The 17,066-nt window shown below is 44.0% G+C and overlaps 1 pseudogene; it reads right to left on the bottom strand.

Moving 5' to 3' along the window:
* Positions 1–416: 416 nt before the first annotated feature.
* Positions 417–1,161, bottom strand: LOC132425495 (ras-related protein Rab-5A pseudogene; annotated as a pseudogene).
* Between the last annotated feature and the right edge of the window lie 15,905 nt (positions 1,162–17,066).

Raw genomic sequence — 17,066 nt, 5'->3', positions numbered from 1 at the left:
CCTTGAAGATGTGGGACTGTTTCCTTGTGGCTAATTTGTTAAAATGTGGAATGTATACTTTAAATAAGGATACTAAGAGAAATTACAGGTTGCCTGAATATGGTAGCTAAGCATAAATATCTTTAGAACCTCCTTCCAAAGAAAGAATTTTTTTGGAAAAGTCCAAATGAGTAAGTTCCAAATCTTTTTCACAGAACTGGTTGGTTAACTGTGGGTTCAGAATCATTTGTTTATATCACTGGTGAAGAGAAATGAGTCCCGCTAACCTTCCAAGGAAACAAGGGTACACCCAGCTCTCATTTCCCCCTTCCACTGCTAAAACATTAGTCAGAGGGTCACATGTATGTTATTAAAAATTAAGTTCAAAACACTTAAAATAATTCTGTATTAGAAACTTGCCTATTGTAAGTCTCTTCTTTTTGGAAGTCATACTGGGCTGGTTAAATGCTCCAATTCCACTGTTATTAACAATTAGGAAGCAGAAGAACATTCCAGTTAGTTTAAACTGGAGGTTTAGTTACTACAGCACTGACTCCTGGTTGGCTGCGTGGGTTCAGTAAGGTCTACTTCTCTTCCTCTGGCAGAATATGCTCCTGGATTCTGTGGTTCATTCTTTGGCAACTTTTTAGCTATTGCCATGAATATTTCATTTACAGTCATTGATGTTTTAGCTGATTTCTCCAGAAATAATAAACTGTTGTCATCTGCATAGGACTGTGCTTCCTGGAAATTGACAGCTGTTTTATTGGCGAGGTCAGCCTTGTTTCCTGATAAAGCTATTACAATGTTAGGACTGGCTTGCCTCTGAAGTTTTGTAACCCAGTTTTTGGCTCTGACAAAGGACTCCTCGTTTGTGTCATCATATACAACTATGGCCGCTTGCGCTCGTCTGTAGTACATGGGTGCTAGGCTATGGTATTGTTCTTCACCAGCTGTATCCCACATTTCAAACTTTACTGTTGTGTCATCAAGACACACAGTGTGGGCTAGAAAAGCAGCCCCCATGGTACTCTCTTGAAATTCATGAAAGTGGCCGTTCACAAAACAAAGCACTAGGCTCCATTTGACAAAAGCAGACTCTCCCAGAAGTACTAGTTTGAACTGGCGTATTTTATTTCCAGTATTTGGCCTGTTAGGTCTTGTTGCTCCTCGATTAGCCATGTCCAAATTTGAAAGAAGTCTCTAATTTCAGTCTCTTAATGAACTTCCAGGATGCAAGGTGTCAGTTGTTTTCTTTCCGGAGGTAAAGAAACCTGAGACCGCAGCGCCTGGGGCCGCGGCTCCGCAGCTTCGGGCTGCAGGTCCCGGGCGGAGCCTGAGAGGCTAAGGCTGAGGCTCCCTAACTTGGTTTAAAATAGACTCCTTCTGGCAGTTTTTTCAGAAATACACTATGGGAGCAGAGATAAAAAGAAAGTACTGAAACATCTCTGGCTGGTCCATAAAATCTTGGAGGTGTTGCTTTTATGCTGATTATTATCGGCATAAAAGATTACTAGGGCTTCCCTGGTGTCGCAGTGGTTGAGAGTCCGCCTGCCAATGCAGGGGACACGGGTTTGTGCCCCGGTCTGGGAAGATCCCAGATGCCGCGGAGCGGCTGGGCCCGTGAGCCATGGCTGCTGAGCCTGCGCGTCCGGAGCCTGTGCTCCGCAACGGGAGAGGCCACAACAGTGAGAGGCCCGCATACCGCAAAAAAATAAATAAATAAAAAGATTACTAAATGGAAAGATTATTAGAAGGAAATCATTTTGTCATTCCAAATCATCTCTAGATTAGCCTTTGCTTGGATGATAAAATACTAGATGAAATGACATTTTTAAAACTTCTGTTATAACATTGCTTCCTGAATTCATGCATGCCGAGTCTAATGCCCTATGGTAAAATGGTTGCGAGTCTGAGCTCTGGAGCCCTACCACCTTCACATTTTGCTTTTGCCACTTTTTAGCTGTGTGACCTTGGACAAGTTACTTAAGCTGTCTGTGCTTTAGTTTCCTCGTTGTTAAATAGAGATAATAAAAGTACCTACCTTATAGGACTGCAGGGAGAACTTGCTAAATTAACAAATGTAAGACTTGGAATATTGTGAGCGCTATGCTTAGTGTTAGCCCTTAGAACAGTGTCTGGTAATTAGGCACTGGGTAAATGTTACCTTTTACATTACTGTTTTAAATGATAGAGGCTGTAATGCAGGAGAGTGGGAAGAACTCAGGAAGGGAGATTAGGACAAATCCATTGGTTTATATGCTTTAGTCATTGTATCTACAGTGTTTATCAAACCAATTATCTTTCTTGAGAGCTACAATTTCCTGGGCATCTGCAGATGCCCAGAACTCAAGATTGGAAGGAAACATGAAGCTCTAATAGTGGGTAATTAGAAGGAGCTCACTCTAAAAAATGTTTGTTTTTTAATAAATTTATTTATGTATTTATTTATTTTTGTATTTATGTATTTATTTATGGCTATGTTGAGTCTTCCTTGCTGCACGCAGGCTTTCTCTAGTTGCGGTGAGTGGAGGGCTACCCTTCCTTGCGGTGCGCGGGCTTCTTATTGCGGTGGTTTCTTGCGGAGCACGGGCTCTAGGTGCACAGGCTTCAGTAGTTGTGGCATGCAGGCTCAGTAGTTGTGGCTCGCAGGCTCAGTAGTTGTGGCACGCAGGCTCAGTAGTTGTGACTCGTGGGCTCTAGAATGCAGGCTCAGTAGTTGTGACTCGTGGGCTCTAGAACGCAGGCTCAGTAGTTGTGGTGCACAGGCTTAGTTGCTCCGTGGCACGTGGGATCTTCCTGGACCAGGGCTCAAACCCACGTCCCCTGCATTGGCAGGTGGATTCTCAACCACTGGGCCACCAGGGAAGTCCCAAAATATGTTTGTTCTTTAATGGCACTTTAAATGAGCTCATGGGAAGTTTATTATAAAATAGCTTGCCTGCACCAAATGCCTTAATGGGAGAAGCCTTATTGAAATTCCATTGTTTAAATAATATACAGGCCATGTCCCTCCTGGAACTCTGTTCCCTCTGTGGGAGTCAAAGATTCTTTGAATGTCCCAAGGTATTCCAAAGCAATCACAAAATCACATTTCAGAGCTAGAAGGGGATTTAGAAACCATCTCCTCCTAAGCTTTCTTTTTACAGCTGAAGAAACAAACCCAATAGGGTTAAAGGATTTGCCTGAGGCAACTCAGCAACCTTGAAGCTAAAGTCGACCCCCAGTTTCTTTAACTCTTAGTCCAGCCCCTTGCTACTAACCTGTCCCCAATCTTAGAGAGAGAGGGAGAGGGAAGGAAAGAGGGAGGGCCAGAGGGGAAAGGACCCTGCTACTTGCAGATGGGGAGTGCCCCAGTTTTTTCCCTTTCACACTGAAAAAAGAATAAACTGATCACATACCTGTAGAAACAATTATAATTTAGCAGAGAAAATATCAAGGCTAAGCAATGAATCACCAAACATTCAAGGCGAAAGTTTACTACCTTTCCTGTTTATTTTTACTTCTTCAGGACTAAAACCTGTTGCTATGTTGGATCTGGGCAGCATTTTGTGATGCCTGCAGACAAACAGCGTGGCTAACTACCCAGGTGGTGAGGCTTTGCTCTCCCGGAATATTCTAGCAAACAATGTAACCTGACACGGGTGTGACAGGGCTCTCCGGGTGGTTATAGTTTATCTTTGGCAATTCCTTCTGCACCCCTTCCACACCCATAAAACCATACAGGAACCATCCAGGAGCTGGGCTTGGGGAACAGGTACTCTGTGATGTGGGCCACTCCATCCCAAGGAAGTTATGGCTCCCCAGTCTAGGGTGCCCACCGTCCACAAAATAGATTTCTGTAAGAAGTGGACCCTACCAGAGGAGCACCCAATCGCACATATTGAATTTGGAGGGAAGAACACATAACTGTTTACTCAACTTAGAAGGTACTTGCAAATGACCCGCTCTCTTCCGTTGGTGAATAAACAAAGCTTATATGCAAATGATGAACACCAGTTTTGGCGGGGACTCCTGAGCAGTGTGGGTTGGCATGCCAGTGGAGACTTCATCGGAGGGTTCCTGTCTCCCATCTTTAACTTGGTGGGTTATCATTTAGTTATTCCAGTTACTTTTTTTAAAAATTTTTAACGTTTTTATTTTTGGCCGTGTTGGATCTTTGTTGCTGTGCGTGGGCTTTCTCTAGTTGCGGCGAGCGGGGGCTACTCTTGGTTGCGGTGTGCGGGCTTCTCATCACGGTGGCTTCTCTCGTTGTGGAGCATGGGCTCTAGGCGCGTGGGCTTCAGTAGTTGCGGCACGAGGGCTCAGTAGTCGTGGCTCGAGGGCTCTAGAGCACAGGCTCCGTAGTTGTGGTGCACGGGCGTAGTTGCTCCGCGGCATGTGGGATCTTCCTGGACCAGGGCTCGAACCTGTGTCCCCTGAATTGGCAGGCGGATTCTTAACCAGTGCACCACCAGGGAAGCCCCTATTCCAGTTGCTTTAAATGTATGTGACATCCTACCTCTGCATAGATATTTCTGCAAACCTGACTTGCACTGCACACTAATGGGTAGAAAAAACTGAAAGACTTAAGAGATAAGTCCTTGCAATTAAGTGTGGGGCCCATACGGAACTCTCAGAGCTGTGCAGTGTTTGCATATTTCTGGGACGTTTATCACCTGACCTCTGCAGTTGCCTTCTATTACTGGAGATTCCCTAACCACCAGATTGCAGCTTCTGCAATTCAGAGGCTCACAAAGGTTTTTTTTTGGTACGCGGGCCTCTCCCTGTCGCGGCCTCTCCCGTTGCGGAGCACAGGCTCCGGACGCGCAGGCTCAGCGGCCATGGCTCACGGGTCCAGCCGCTCCGCGGCATGTGGGATCTTCTCGGACCGGGGCACGAACCCGCGTCCCCTGCATCGGCAGGCGGACTCTCAACCACTGCGCCACCAGGGAAGCCCTCACAAAGGTTTTTGTTTGTACCTCAGATCATGTAGAGCCAGCATCCAAACACTAGTGTCTGCAGCCTAAATACCGTTTAAGGCTTTACTTTTATAAAACAAAGAGGCTGCTTCTGAGGTGTGATTTTCTGTGCATGCTGGGACCCTCCGCATCCCCCTCCTCGGACCAGCTCGTGCCTGGAGTTCTGCCTGTAGAGACTCATCAGTCAGTAAAAGAGTAATTTACCTGGACTGTACAGGTAGGCTTCAGACCTCTGTGAACGCTTGAGGTTATGCACAGAGTTTGAGTGCATTTGCCCATTTTTAGCCCTAAGGGAGGCTCTTTAGGCCTTTGCTGGTAACCAAAAGAGTCGGTAACCACCAAAAGTTTAAGAATGATTGCTTTTTCTCATAAGATGTTTTAAGTTATTTACTATTGAATGTGCCTGAAAACACATAAACACATGACCATAAATTTTATGTCACAAAGAGAGCCAGCTGGAAACTTTGCCTAAGATATTTTCTAGGAAAACAAACAATAATTTTATTAGCTTTCTTCCTATTCTTTATTCAAAACAAAATATCTGTACTTTTTTTTTTTTAAAATATCTGTACTCTTGAGAGAGATATTCACAACACACTTGCTACCTTTTCATTCTTCAATTCAAAAGTAAGGCCCGAGTGCAGGACTAATGGGGATTCTGAAACTGACTATGGAAGATGTTACCTCTTAGAGGAGAGATGGTCAAACTTCTGTAAACAGCCGGTAGTAAATATTTTGAGCTTTTTGGGCCATGTGGTCTCTGCTGCAACTTCACAGTTCTGCTGTTGTGTGGAAAGCAGCCATAGACAATATGTAAACAAATGGAAGTGGTGATGTTTCAATAAAACTTTATTTACAAAAACAAGTGGCAGGCCAGATTGTCCCATAACAGCAGTTTGCACCCATCTTAAATGTTTAAAGATGCTATTGAATGAAAATAACAAGGCTCACATATTTGCCAGGTTTATGATGCATACCAACTTCAATCTACTTTGCAAAATACGAAATGCCGGATTATATTATTCTATTGATTGTTGTGTTGGAATGAAAGCATTTAATAATTTCAGCAAGTTATTCTACAGGCTGGGCGAGCCATGGGTGACATTAAACACCTGACAATTAAAATCAATAACTCCACGTGCCACCATCAACAAAACGAAAAGAAAACCTACTGAATGGGAGAAAATATTTGCAAATGATATGACCAATAATGGGTTAATATCCAAAATATATAAACAATTCATACAGCTCAATATAAAAAAAAACAACGATTAAAAAATGTGCAAAATGGGCTTCCCTGGTAGCACAGTGGTTAAGAATCCACTTGCCAGTGCAGGGGACACGGTTTCGAGCCCTGGTCCAGGAAGATCCCACGTGCCATGGGGCAACTAAGCCTTTGTGCCACAACCACTGAGCCTGCGAGCCACAACTACTGAGCCCACGTGCCACAACTACTGAAGCCCATGTGCCTAGAGCCCATGCTCCGCAACAGGAGAAGCCACTGCACCACAGCCAAGAGTAGCCTCCGCTTGCCGCAACTAGAGAAAGCCCGCACACAGCAACGAAGACCCAACACAGCCAAAAATTTAAATTAAAAAATCAATAATTTTTTAAAAAAAAGATCAAAAGACCTGAATAGACATTTTTCCAAAGAAGAAATGCAGATGGCACAGGCACATGAAAAGTTGCTCAACATCATTAATCATCAGAGAAATGCAAATCAAAACCACAGTGAGATATCACCTCACACCTGCCAGAATGGCTATCACCAAAAAAACCACAAATAACAAATGTTGGTGAGGATGTAGAGAAAAGAGAACCCTCATACACTGTTGGTGGGAATGTAAACTGGTGCAGCCACTGTGGAAAACAGTATGGAAGTTCCTCAAAAAACTAAAAATAGAACTAGAATATGACCCAACAATCCCACTCCTAGGTATATATCCAAAGAAAACAAAAACACTAATTCAAAAAGATACATGCACCCCAATGTTCATAGCATTATTTACAATTGCCAAGATATGGAAGCAACCTAAGTGTCCATCAACAGATGAAGGGATAAAGAGGATATACATACATACACACACAATGGAATATTACTCAGACAGAAAAAAGAATGAAATTTTGCCATTTGCAACAACACAGATGGACCTGGAGGGTACTATGCTAAGTGAAATAAGTCAGACAGAGAAAGACAAATACTGTATGATATCACCTATGTGTGGAATCTAACAAATAAAAGAAATGAATGAATATAACAAAACAGAAACAGACTTCCAGATATAGAAAACAAACTAATGGTTACCAGTGAGTGGGTAGTGGGAAGGGGGAAGGGGCAAGATAGGAGTAGGGTATTAAAAGGTACAAACTACTGTGTGTAAAATAAATAAGCTACAAGGATATATGTGTGGTACAGGAAATAGAGCCAATATTTTATTAAAACTTTAAATGGGACTTCCCTGGTGACGCAGTGGTTAAGAATCCACCTGCCAGCACAAGGCACATGAGTTCAAGCCCTAGTCTGGGAAGATCCCACGTGCCATGGAGCAACTAAGCCCGTGTGCCACAGCTACTGAGCCTGCACTCTAGAGCCCACGTGCCACAACTACTGAGCCCACGTGCCTAGAGCCCGTGCTCCACAACAAAGATAAGGCACCAAAATGCCTTGACAAGGCCCGCACACCGCAACGAAGATCCAAAGCAGCCAAAAATAAATAAATACATTTATATTAAAAAAGAAAACTTTAAATGGAGTAGAATCTATAAAACTATTGAATTACCATGTTGGACACCTGAAACTAATATAATATTGTACCTCAACTATACTTCAGTAAAAAAATTAAATAAAATAAGTAAAAGACATAGCTTTAAAAAAGAACTCCACATGTCAGATTTTTCCAGGGCATAAGACAAAAACAAAACCAGATTCTTTAAACCGATTTGTCTCCATGCAACTCAAGGAAATCATATTTTTGGCAAATGACAATGATAAAATAATCCTTTTACCCTCAGGCCTCACTCCGGGTGGGAAATCCCTCCCGATCCTCCACAGGTAGACTTCTTTTTTTTTCTAGAAACCTGATATGCTTTAGAATCACAGGCTTTTGGCAGTGCAAACACAAGCAGGCAGTACCTGCCAGGCTTCAGGCTGCTTCTTGTCCAACTGGGGAGAAAAAGTCATCTTTGTGATGCTTCCAAAGTCTGCAGTTTCCTTCATTTCCAAGGAAGAATAGAGAAACTCTGGTCTTCTTTTTACTTTCCGCATTCAAAATAAGAGTCATTTTATCTTCCTGTTTAATATTTAGCTTTGCATGCTGTCTGGTTAGAACCTTCATATCCGCACAGCATCAGATCGCGAGGTTTGAACAAATGAACTAAGAGGAAAAGGGAAAGGGCTGGAATCGGCACCCTATGAACCAGAGGCAAGTCAGTCGAAAGATGATCAAAGAGCCCATCAAAATTGAAATCACTCCTCTGGAAAATAGACACCCTCAGAATGAGTGAGTGCTGAGTGCTGACTTACCTACAGGAAAAACAATCAAAATGTATGTAAGCTCTGCCCACTGTCCACAGGAGCAAACAGCAGTTGAAAAAACACAGAGAGACAAACCAGGAAAGATTTTACACTGCCGGTAACAGATTTAAGTCGACACGAGTAGCCAGACTTCATACATGCCAAGGTAGGAGGTGGTACAAGAGAGAAATCAGGGGTGCAATGCAGGTGCAAGAGTCAGTAGGAAGAAAAGATTTTTTTTTAAAGTTAAGCTTATTGAAGCATAATTTACAAGCAGTTAAATCACCCTCTTGAGTGTATAGTTCTATGAGTTTTGACAAACACATACAATCATGAAAAAATATTTCCATCACCACAAAAAAATTCCCTTGTCCCCCTTTGTAGTCAACCCCTCTGGCAAATCCCAGCCCCTCCCAACCACTGATTTGATTTGTGTCCCCACATGTATATTTCTGTCTTTGCCTTTTCCAGAATATCAGATAAATGAAATTATACAGTGGGTAGCAGAAAAAGTGGGATTTTAATCTCAAGCAAAGAGGAGTGCTTTAGAGATCAAATGTCTCTAGAGCATCTTAAGACAGATGAGGCAGTTGGTAAAGGTGGCCTGTGCTATAAAAACTGCCATGGATAGTGGAACTTCTGCAGGTATGTTATTTCCACACAAACTTCCTAAAATGAATACCTGAGCATGCCACATCCCTACTGGAAACCTTCAATGGGTTCCCATTGTCTTTAGGATAAAATCCAAACTGTTTCATGTTGGCTCGCCAGGCCTTTCTTTTTTGTTTTTAAAGAAGATGTCGGGGGTAGGAGTTCATTAATTTATTAATTTATTTTTGGCTGTGTTAGGTCTTCATTTCTGTGCGAGGGCTTTCTCTAGTTGTGGCGAGCGGGGGCCACTCTTCATCGTGGTGCGCGGGCCTCTCACTATCGCGGCCTCTCTTGTTGCGGAGCACAAGCTCCAGACGAGCAGGCTCAGTAGTTGTGGCTCACGGGCCCAGTCGCTCCGCGGCATGTAGGATCCTCCCAGACCAGGGCTCGAACCCGTGTCCCCTGCCTTAGCAGGCAGACTCCCAACCACTGCGCCACCAGGGAAGACCAGGCCTTTCTTGATATGATGTCTTTTGCCTCCTCCAGCCCCATCTCTCCTCATTCTCCTCTTCTCCATTCTCCATTTCAGAATTTCTGTGCCTGCCACTCCGCCCACGCCTGGTTTATCTTCCTGAAGTGCATTCTCTTTCACCTCTGGGCCTTTGTACGTGGGTTTCTTTCTATCAAGTGCATTTTCCCATGACCCCTACCTCTTTGGTTTCAGACTTTGGCTTCCTCTAGAAGCACTTCCTGACCCTCCCAGTTTGCTTTAAACACCATTCTTGTGTGGACTCCCACACATGTACTTCCCCTATCTTAGTGCTCGTCAAGCTACATTGTAATTGCAGGTTTAACGGTGTGTTTCCCCAATGAGACCTTGAATTCCATGAAGGAATTCTGTCCAGGGGAACAGAAGCCTAGCCTGTCGCACTCATAGTTGTATTTTCAGCACCTAGCACGGTGCCTGGTACCAAGTGGATTCTCAATAAATATATTTTAAATTGAGTCAAACGGACAAACAAAATTTAGACAAAATTCAGAAGAGGGAGCGTTTCTTTTAGCTAGGGGTGGTGGAGGGGCCGGGAGGTAAGGAATCAAGAACTCCTTTAGGAAATGCATGCTATTTGAATGGGGCTCTTGTCCAGTTAATGCCTGTTGTCTCACAGCCCCACCTGCCATTCTGTGCTATGTCTCGAAGAGGTAAGGCTGAGTGTCTGAAAACTACATTACTAGACCCTCTTATGTGCTGGGCCCAGAAGGGAATCCAAAGGCAGCAGAGAGAGGAGTCTTGCTCTGGCTCTGAGAGTGAGGTGGCTGCTGGAGCTGCAGCAGGGGCGGGGATCCAGACTTTAGCAGCCCAGGCCATGGCAGCATCATTTCAGCAGTTCCAGCCTGGTCCAGGCAGCACCCCTTTGGCACATCCAGAACTGACAAGCAGCACAGTAGTAGGTGTGGACTGAGAGGCTTCAGACCAAGGGTGCTTAGCTGTGCCTTCTCTTACTCCTTCAGCTTCCCCCGCCTCACCTTTTGCTATTCCAACACTTCCAGCATCTTTGCAACCAATTCCCTGTATTAAATTCCCTGTGTTTGAAACGCCTAGAGTGGTTTCCATTCTCCTGCCTGGACCCAGACCAATACTGCCTTGAAATCAGGATGGGGGTAAAGAGAGAAAGGGAGAGACCGCCATGAGCAAAAGTCCAGAGCTTGAAGAGTTTGGAGGGACTTCTGGAGAGCAGAAAACAGTCCAGTTTGGCTGGGATGTAGTGATTGAATAGGAGAGTGGCAGAAAGAAAAGCCACAGAGGCATAATAGGCTAGCTTTCCCACTGTACTGCTTGTGGACCTTGGTCTACAACTTGACAAAGATGTTGGGTTTATGTGACATGATTTGGTAGTCATCGGCACAGAAGTGAGAATCAAAAACATAATGCTGGATGACATCACTAAGGGCGAGAGTAGAGAAGCCAGTCCCACAAGGATGCACGTGGGAGGTGGGTGGGAGGATGAAGTGCTGGAGATGAGAGAAAGGACATGGAGAAGTAGTGGGAATGTAGGTGGCAGGAGGACCAAGACAGTTCTGTGCCACAGAAGTCAAGGAAGAAGAAGACTTGATGAAAAATGGGACTTGCCAAGACTGTCACTTCCTGCAAAGCGTTAAAAAGAATAAAAGTTGAAGAAAAATCCGTGGGGTTTGCACATGTCAGTCTTAGTGATGTAGCAGGCACAGAATTGAGATTTCTAATGGCTAGAGTGGTTGGATAATGAGGAAGTAAGACAGTGAGAATGGCCTCTTGGCCCCTTCTGCACCCATTTTCTCTGCCTACCACAAAGCCCTTCCCTCCCCACACCCTTAGCCCCTTACCCACAGCTCCCCACACCGCCTTCATCCAAGTCTAGGATGGGTCAACTGTTGGAATTATGTATACAAAGCCAGCTCGCTGACTTGCAGCTTTGGACTTCAGGTAGAGAGTATCAGCTTATTGTAGAGGCTCAAGCTATTCAATAGCATCAAAGAATGGTGCTCAAAGTTGCAGACTAAATGCCCTTAACATTATGCTTTCAGTTTTCCTTAAAGATGTCTAGCAATTTATTAAATAAAGGCTGGTTGCTATCTACGACTTCATTAAAAACAAACATATAAAAATTATACAGTTCTCCCCTCCCCTCCTTTTTTTAAATAAAGTGTAGCTTGTCTCATGTACTTGACATCCACTCAAAGTCACAAAATCTCATCAACACACATCATTGTGTTGAAAGCTGCATATCTTACAAGACCCTGGTGAACTCTGCAGACCACATTCTAAACAGTTGGTGAGGGGAGGCCACAGAGGGAGTGAGCAGGCTTCCTGTATTTTGATAGACTAGCGGAAGCCAAGGTTAAAATCTGATTACTTTGCAAGGATTCCAAAACTTGACCTAAATCACCTCGCAGAAGTCTGTTAACAAATCAGAGCATCTCCAGTAGCACCGAGCAAGAGGCATTCAGTCCTCACAATTCTGGTAAGTTCCACTTTGGGGGTAGGGTATACTTGCCCAAGTCAGACCTTTCATAAAATGTAGAACCTACTAAATCCAGAGCTAACTAGTTCATGATCAACTATCAGCCTCTAAATCACATTCTGTATGGAAAAACAAGCCTGCGAAACATCCAAACAATGGTGCAGTAGGTGGAAACAGATGTCACCATTTATTTTAAGATTAGTTTATTCAACAATTGAAAGGGAGAATGTTGCTTAGTCTACACAACAGCTTAGGATCTGAGTAGTTTACCTGTTATTTTTTAAAAATACAGGGCTATCAGATAGTTTTTGAGATTTTCAAAGCAGAGCCTAAATGTTTAACTCTGTGTTGTGCTGCTATATTAAAAGAAAAAAACAAAAAATAAACAGGTTAAATATTTTAAAGTAACTGTAAAAAATAAACAACTCTGAATTAGTCTCAAATGAATTAGTCTCTAATTTTATTTTTTCTAACTGCCAATAAGAAGCAATAAATACTCATGATTGGTATCTTTGAGGATGACACTTTAACACGGAGCAGGAAAATCTCAGTTAATTTCCACTTCTGGTCTTGAACTAATTTTTTTTTTCCCAAAGTGTAAAAATTTCAAGCAGAGATGTTGCTTTATGTCATCTTGCTTTCTTTCTTTATTTAGTTATAGAGGGTGTGTGGGAAGGAGAAAGAGGGAGGAATAGGGATAGCTGGGTGGGTTCAAACTACTTTTCCATCACCCTCCTTTATGACAAAAAAAAAGAAAAATGCGTGAAAAATGAGTCTTTACCTTTGCTGCCTCAACTTCATCACCTCCCATTCACTTCACAGCCCACTGCCATCTGGCTCCCATCCCATTTGCTCCATTCAGACTGTTCTAACGAAGATGTCAACAGTGTTTTCCTACTTGCCGAATCCAATGACCTATTTTTAGGCCCCCTTCTACTTGACCTTCCTGCAGCCTTGGACAGGCTGTGGGACCCAAGTTTCTGATCTCGGCGCCCACAGTAATCGGCTTGGGGGAAGCGGGGCCCGGGTGGCTGCACAGGCAGAGCCCAGTGAGTCCTGGGAGGCTGGTCCAGCAGCAGCGATGCAGCCCTTGCAGGGGGGCAGCGGCTGCTCAACTTTGGTTGATTTTCGCCATGGCAGAGTGTAGACACGGTGTTGTTAAATCTCTTAATTTTTTAAAGAAAAGCTTTTTTAATGAGAATCCTTCTCATTTCTAAATATTGGCTCAAATTTTTAAAATGCTTGTGGAACAAGTAACCATATCTGTAGAGCTCCCAGGAGAAGCCTCGGCTGGAGGTGGTCCTCCCCTTCTCTTGGCTTCTGCACTTACCTCTCTCTCCCTGTTCATCTCTGCCTTATTTATTTTTAAACATCTTTATTGGAGTATAATTGCTTTACAATGGTGTGTTAGTTTCTGCTGTATAACAAAGTGAATCAGTTATACATATACATATGTTCCCATATCTCCTCCCTCTTGGGTCTCCCTCCCTCCCACCCTCCCTATCCCACCCCTCTAGGTGGTCACAAAGCACCAAGCTGATCTCCCTGCGCTATGCGGCTGCTTCCCACTAGCTATCTATTTTATATTTGGTAGTATATATAAGTCCATGCCACTCTCTGACTTTGTCCCAGCTTACACTACCCCCTCCCCGTGTCCTCAAATCTGCCTTATTATTTTTTTTTAAATTTATTAATTTATTATAGTTATTTTTGGCTGCACTGGGTCTTCATTGCTGCTCGCGGGCTTTCTCTAGTTGCAGTGAGCTGGGGGCTACTCTTTGTTGCGGAGTACGGGCTCTAGGCGCACGGGCTTCAGTAGTTGCGGCACGTGGGCTCAGTTGTTGTGGCTCAAGGGCTCTAGAGCACAGGCTCAGTAGTTGCGGCGCACGGGCTTAGTTGCTCCATGGCATGTGGAATCTTCCTGGACCAGGGCTTGAACCCATGTCCCCTGCATTGGCAGGCAGATTCTTAACCACTGCGCCACCAGGGAAGTCCCAAGTCTGCCTTATTTTTGTTCTTGCTTTTTTTTTTTCTTCCATCTACCTCTCTCATGTTGGAGCTCCCCAGTCTTCCTTCTTGGCCCTCATCTATTTTCTTATCCTCTTGGGCAATGTCACAGGCCTAGGGCTGGTTGCATGTGTTTGCGATTAGTACAGTCGCAAAGAGTCCCACGCTTGGGGTTTCATGCTGCTGTCCTGAGATTCTTATGCTGTCCTTGAATTTGTATTCGGGAGTGAAGCTTGATGGCCAGCAGGAGCATGTGCTGAGGGCTTGGCATCTCAGTGTACGTGCTATCTTTCCTCCTGTGCCTCCCTGGGAAGTGTTCTTGGCCACCAGCTCTCTGACCCTTGCGCCCTGGGTCCTGCCTGCTCTCCCTTACTCCCCCTCTCCCCAAACTGCTGCCGCCCTCTGCCCTGGCAAGGATCTAAGTGCAGTGTGAGGAGGTTTGGGGTCACAACCAGTGGCATCTCAAGGGCAAGGCCCGGCAGTGGTGGCTGTCCCCACCCCAGGCTGGCAACACTGCAGCTCCTTCAGTGGGCGATTGGCTGGGCCCAACCTCTCTTTGATCCAAATACCCGGCACATCCTGGCACAGAGGTTGTGGTACCCTTGGGGTCGCCTATCTGCTGTAGGTTGGGACAGATGGAAATGGGAGATGCCTGACTTGACTTCCCAGCTCCCTCTTGAGGCACGGCACATTGGTCTGGGGGCTGGTGGGAGGGGAACACAGCATCTATCACGTCCAAGTGCATGCAGATCTTGCCAGTCCCAAGGCGGAATCCCCAGCACCTTCAAGGCTCTGAACTTACCCTGCAAGTATCCCCAGATCCTTTGGGCCCATACCGTGCCTGGGGAAACCTTTTCTTCCTCCTAACTTCTCTGAATCTGGCTAGGATTCTTTTCGTCTGAGCAGCTTTGAGGCACCTTCCAGAGTCCATCCAGAAATATGAATTGCATAATTTGAGTGATTCCATGTACACAGAACAGTTGAACGGATATCTACATTTAGAACTGGCATTGCACAATATAAAGATGAATGGTAAAATTCATGCCAATAATTTAATATTTTTATTTACTTAGAAGAACATTAAATAGCAAATAAAAACCACCATGACACGCTGAGAGACTGTGGAAGGAAGGAAAATGCTTTGTATTTTAGGACAAGTTTATTTAATAACTTTAATGGCACCCTATTCCTGCTTTGTGAACAAGGGGAACCACATTTTCTTTTTCACCAGGCCCCACAAATTGTGTGTCTGGTCCTGTCCAGGCCATCATTTGCTGATGGCCCCCACCCTTTTTCTTCAGTCGGGACCTCCCTCCTCCTCTCAGACCCACATTTCTGCGGGCACACTGGACCAGTGCACCTGGAGGCTTTGCAGGCAGCTCAAATTCAACATCTGATCTCACCCCCCTAAACTGCTTCTGCCCTTATATTTCCTTTTTCTGTCATTGGAATGTCATCCACTCACTCTTTTGTAGCAGAGTAGGTAATAAAATTGTTAAATGAATGAGTAAAATCTTAGAAGCGTTTTCAATTCTCTCCTTTCTCTCAGTTTCCAACATCCAATTGGTCATCAGGTTCTGTCAGTTCTACCAAATATTTCATACCCTCTCCTATCTCTATGCCTATATATGATGCATGCTGCCTACAATACCCCTTTAATGCCCACTCAAAACCCAGATCAGGGCTTCCCTGGTTGCGCAGTGGTTGGGAGTCCACCTGCTGATGTGGGGGACGCGGGTTCGTGCCCCGGTCCGGGAGGATCCCACATGCCTCGGAGCGGCTGGGCCCGTGGGGCGTGGCCGCTGGGCCTGCGCGTCCGGAGCCTGTGCTCCGCGGCGGGAGAGGCCACGACAGTGAGAGGCCTGCGTACCACAGAAAAAAAAAAAAAACAAAAAAACCCCAGATCACATACTACCTTGTCTAAGAAGCCTTTTCATAATTGCCCAGGAAGAATTAGTCATTCCTTTTTCTGTGATCCTATAGCCTGCTTTTACATTTATTATGCTTTACTGTGATTATTCGTTTATATGTCTGTCTCCCTTACTAGCCTGGGAGCAAATCAAAGGCAGGGTATATTTATTTATCTCTATATTTTTTATGTCTGGCATAGTATACTGGAGACTCTCAGTAAATGATTAGATGGTGCAGGGAAAATAAGACAGAATTTACGGGCACCAGAAAAAGCAGAATCTTATACAGAATAAACCTATTTTCTAGGAATACCTGGGCCCAGGGGGACCGAAAATGGAGGCAGACCCCACATCTGTGTAGCTAAAGGTTCATTTCAAGCACAGACATATCATGAAGAAGAAACATAGAAAGAGAAGCAGGAAAAAAATTTTTTTGCCACTTGCAAAAACATTATATAATGGAAATTAATGAGTAATGAAATAATTCCTCTATTATTTTTTTGGAAAGCTATTAACATGACACTTTTTATTTAAAGAAATGTTTTGACATACAAAAAGCTATACATAATTAATGTATACAACTTGATGGATTTGTAGATAAGTATATATCTGTGAAACCATCACTGTGACCTGTGCCATAAACTCGTCCATTACCTCCGAAAGTTTTCTCCCAACCTCGTATTTATTATTATTGTTGTTGTTATTATTGCTACTATTATGTGATAAGAACACTTCACATAAGATCTATCTCCTCAGCAAAGTTTTAAGTATTCAATATAGTACTGTTAACCACAGGCACTGTGCTGTACAGCAGATCTCTAGGACTTATTCATCTTGTATGACTAAACTTTATACCCTTTGGCTAATACCTCCCTGTTTCTCTGGCAACCTTCATTCTACTCTTTCTTTCCAAGAGTCTGACTATTTTATAATCATCTTGTAACTGGTATCATGACACTTAAAGCTTCACACTTATTTAAAGTCCACCCAAGGAAAAACTATCAAGGCCATGTCCAAGTAAATTCATGTCTCCCCAGACTTTTTAGTCATAACGTACATTTGATCAAGAATTCTCTATGTTCATTACATGTTTTCCCCCAGTGTC

This window comes from Delphinus delphis, chromosome 5 (assembly GCF_949987515.2).
Source record: "Delphinus delphis chromosome 5, mDelDel1.2, whole genome shotgun sequence".
Classification (NCBI taxonomy): Eukaryota; Metazoa; Chordata; class Mammalia; order Artiodactyla; family Delphinidae; genus Delphinus; species Delphinus delphis.
This window is presented reverse-complemented; position numbering and strand designations above follow the sequence as displayed.